This window comes from Triticum dicoccoides, unplaced genomic scaffold, assembly GCF_002162155.2.
Source record: "Triticum dicoccoides isolate Atlit2015 ecotype Zavitan unplaced genomic scaffold, WEW_v2.0 scaffold136336, whole genome shotgun sequence".
NCBI classification, from domain to species: domain Eukaryota; kingdom Viridiplantae; phylum Streptophyta; class Magnoliopsida; order Poales; family Poaceae; genus Triticum; species Triticum dicoccoides.
This window is the reverse complement of record NW_021196446.1, coordinates 1-3,915: the sequence shown is the minus strand read 5'-3', so window position 1 is coordinate 3,915 and position 3,915 is coordinate 1. Positions and strand designations below refer to the sequence as shown.

At 42.6% G+C, this 3,915-nt stretch overlaps 1 pseudogene; it reads left to right on the top strand.

The window, feature by feature from the left end:
* Window positions 1-777: 777 nt before the first annotated feature.
* LOC119343652 lies at window positions 778-1,382 on the top strand (annotated as a pseudogene).
* Window positions 1,383-3,915: the final 2,533 nt, after the last annotated feature.

The window sequence follows — 3,915 nt, the reverse complement described above, 5'->3', positions numbered from 1 at the left end:
AAAAAAAAAGCCTAGGGTTGCCCTGCCTCCCAATGGCACCGTCGTCGGTCCGTCTCGTCTCCGATGGCCTTAGGGCCGTGGGTTCGCGGTGGATCCCGGCTCTTGCCGGCAGGAGGACTTCGTTTTTAGATGTTTTTTTCGAGTTTTGTCTGGGTTTGTGTGCTGCTCAGGAAGACGAAATGGTGGTGGATCGCTGAAAATGGAATAAGGTTTTTTCCTGCCTAGCACCCGCCCGGATGTCACGTCTACCATCATCTGTGGACGTGTGGAGGTGTGTCTCCGGCGGATCTGTTTTTGTGGATTTGCTTGATCTGTTCGTCGTTCATCTATGTTCTTGTGTCTTCGGGTTGAAACATTTCAATATACACTACTCTTCATCGGCAGCGGTTGCTGCTCTTGTGCGTTGGTCCTATGGGACCTTAGCATGACAACTCCCGATTGTATACTACAACAATTTTTTTCCTGGCTTCGGCGAGGGCGGGACGATGGGGTGGCGCGACTTCGGCTCGATTGAAAATGTATAGATCGGAAGTTTTTCAAAAAAATAAGTAAGTTCATTCTCATTAAGGCGACGTCATCAAATCTCCGTTGCAGACCATCAAGCCATGCATGCGCGGCTCCAGTAACGGAAGGAATTGATTACAGTAATAAAGATTGACGAATCAATCTTGACTGCCGGATTCACGTTATCAAATCAAATCCCTAATTCACTAATTGGTGGGTTGTGACTAACGAGTAGCTGTATAATTAGGGCATGTCATCCTACGTCTGTGCTGTGCCCCTACCCAAGAAATCTGCAGAATCCACCATAGAATAGAATAGAATAGAAGCTGCAATGGCCTCCTCCTTCAATGGCGGCAGTGTCCTCTTCGTGCTCTCCGCCCTCCTCCTCTGTGGCGCCACTCAGGTCACCCCCATGGACTATCTGCTCCCCATATGCAAGACCGTCGGCGGCGGCAGCACCTTCGTCGGCATCCAGTTCTGCATGGACACCTTCCACTCCGATCCCCGGACCGCACACGGTGCGACGTACCAAGAACTCGCCGCCATCGCAGTCGACCTTCTGACGGTCAACGCCACCAGCACCAAAGCCAAAATCGGCGGCCTTTCTCGGCGGCAAGACGGCGGACGCCGCCACCGCGCAGTGCCTCAGATCCTGCCAAACTCTTTACGGCGGCATATTGCAGCGGCAGCCTGGCAGCGCCGCCGCGGTCAAGGACGGCAAGTTCAGCGAGGCAATCTCGCCCCTGGAGAAATCGGCGGCCGCGGCCAAGGAGTGCGAGGATGGCTTCAGCAAGAGCCACGTGCCGTCGCCGGTGACGGTGGAGAACGGCAACGCTTTCCAGCTCGCCAAGCTCGCCGTCGCCTTACTCCAAGTCTAGAACGTACTCTCTCTCTCTTTTCTTTTTGTTGAGAAAATATATATATTCGAATAAGATGCGATGCTCTTTTTCGAATAATATTTACTAATTTTGGCAGAAAGTAAGGTTCGATTGCTCAATAGTTTTCCACTGAAGATTGCAAAGGAGAGGGCCAAACGTTTTGGCACTAGTCGGAGTTGAACGAATGAGATAATTTCTCATAAGGCATATACAAGGCTTGAGTTTAGGGTTCAAACATAAGGAAAATTTCCGTTTGTTCTATTCTTGTTCTGAATAAGCATGAGACATTTTATTCTCATCCTCAAATGACACGCAGATACTAATTCATCAAATATAGCATAATTTCAAGCTTGAGAATAAAATGTCTCATCTTCCAGCCAATCAAATTCAAGGGCGTTACAACTCTGTTTTTCAGCTTAGATATGGGTACCCCATCCAAAAAAAAAAGTTTGAGCACTGCTACACAGACGATATCCTAGAGCCGATTTATGCACGACGCGTGATCGATGCCATCCATCACTTTGGCTCCATGAGTTAGAGCCATCGATCACAGCATCGTCCATAAATCGTCCGCCAAGGTGTCGTGTGCACAGTAATATCGAAAAAGTTTAGACGTGGAAAAAAGTGAGAGCTCAGAAGCCGATATTTGTTTCCTTTCAGACTAGCGCATTTGGCCGTACAATTGAAAGAGGCGTGGCCTCCGGATTTTCAACCAGGCCCCGCGCGGCTCTCTGGGTGATTCCAAATCAAATTGGATCCGGCAATGCACATCCCATCTCTATCTGAAACAATCCCTTACTTTTAGGAAATAAATTTGCGAAATTATGAGTAGTTTCCTAGTAATATAGGAGTAATAAAAACAAAAAATCCTTTTCTGAGGTCGGGCTCATCTGCACCCGTGTTGAATAAAAAATTCAAAACAAATACTAGAAAAAATTAAAAATTTCTAAAAAAATTCCCATGGTAGACAATTTGGTGAGTGAGATCCGACCCAATTTTCATATGATTTGGACAACTGAGCAACTATCGGCAAAAAAAACAAATTCAGGGTCTGTAAAATAGTTTACTGTTCACGTACTGTTTTGACCCAATTTGTCTTGTTTGCTGAGAGTTACTCAGATGTCCAAATGAGCTAATATTTGGAGTGAGTCTCACGCAATAAATTGTCTACCATAGGAAAAATTGGAATTTTTGAATTTTTCTAGTATTTGTTTTGAATTATTTTTTTGACGGATGCAGATGAGCCTGGGCATCGAATCGCTGCACTCAAAAACAAATAGCAAATTTATTACGTTTTATCCCCAGTCACATAAAAAAATCATACAATCAGTATTTCCACCAATGGAAGTGATATTTTTTCGATAAAATCATATCTTTAAATAGCCCGCTATAGCATCGCTATAACACGCTATAGCGTTTATAAAAGGTCTTGCACTAAGGGACCTTAATTCAAACACATGGACAAACATTCTAAATAGTGGACTTTGATTCAAACACATGGACAAACAGTCTAAATAGCGCGCTATAGCATGTTATGTCGCTTAGAAGAGGTCCGCCGCTAAGAGGCTTAGCGCACTATTTAAAACTTTGGATAAAATATACTTGCTAGTGCAACTTAATGTGGCTTCCTACCGACAATATTTTGCTTCTGTTGGCCAGCTAGATTGCTTCCAAGAAAATATGATATTATTACCTTCTACTCCATCCGTCCCATAAGATAAGATAAGAGTGCTCAAGAGTGCTCTTATCTTATGGGGTGGAGGGAGTACTATTTTATTTCCATCTTAAAAAGGATGCAACAAATATTCTTATGTCGCAATAAAAAACTTCCAACGGAGAATATAATTTTCTTACAAATTTTCTTCCAATGTATGAAATATTTGTTTCTACAAACATTTGTTAAGTAAGAGCATATAATTTTCTTCTAAAGGAAATAGTATCTACTTTGAATGAAACTAATATTTGTTTCCTATAGAGGTTATCATTTTCTTCCAAATGAAGTAGCGTTTGCTTTTCTACTCGTCCATCATAAAGGAAATTAAATACCTTATGTCTCTTCGTGAAAATTGTATTACTCATGTAAATCGTAGCAAGAATAATTAGTGTTAGCCTAGCTAATTTTGCTCGCATTGAGGGTAGAGTTTTGAGTAATACAAGTTTTTCACCCAAAAAAATCATAATTTGCTTCTTATATGAAGAGCATATACACTAGGCATACAAAAAGTTGCACGGTAGGTGTGCAAACTCGTACAAGAACTTGAAAATGGGGTGAACCGGTCCACCAACTTGTGATACAGATGCAAAACTGGTCCAAATCATTCTCATGTGGACATGTGGCAGTGGTATTTTTTTTAAAACGCCCCTGAATTGTTTTATCGAGCACACGTGACTTTTCTTAGGAAGGCCATCATGACTAGCTTTATTAAAATCAAAACAGCCGATACATCCTCTACGAGTTTACTAACAATACAATCTGAAGCTCGTCCAACCAACTAAAAGTAGTTTATTAGAATAACTGGAATTTGCTAGCACA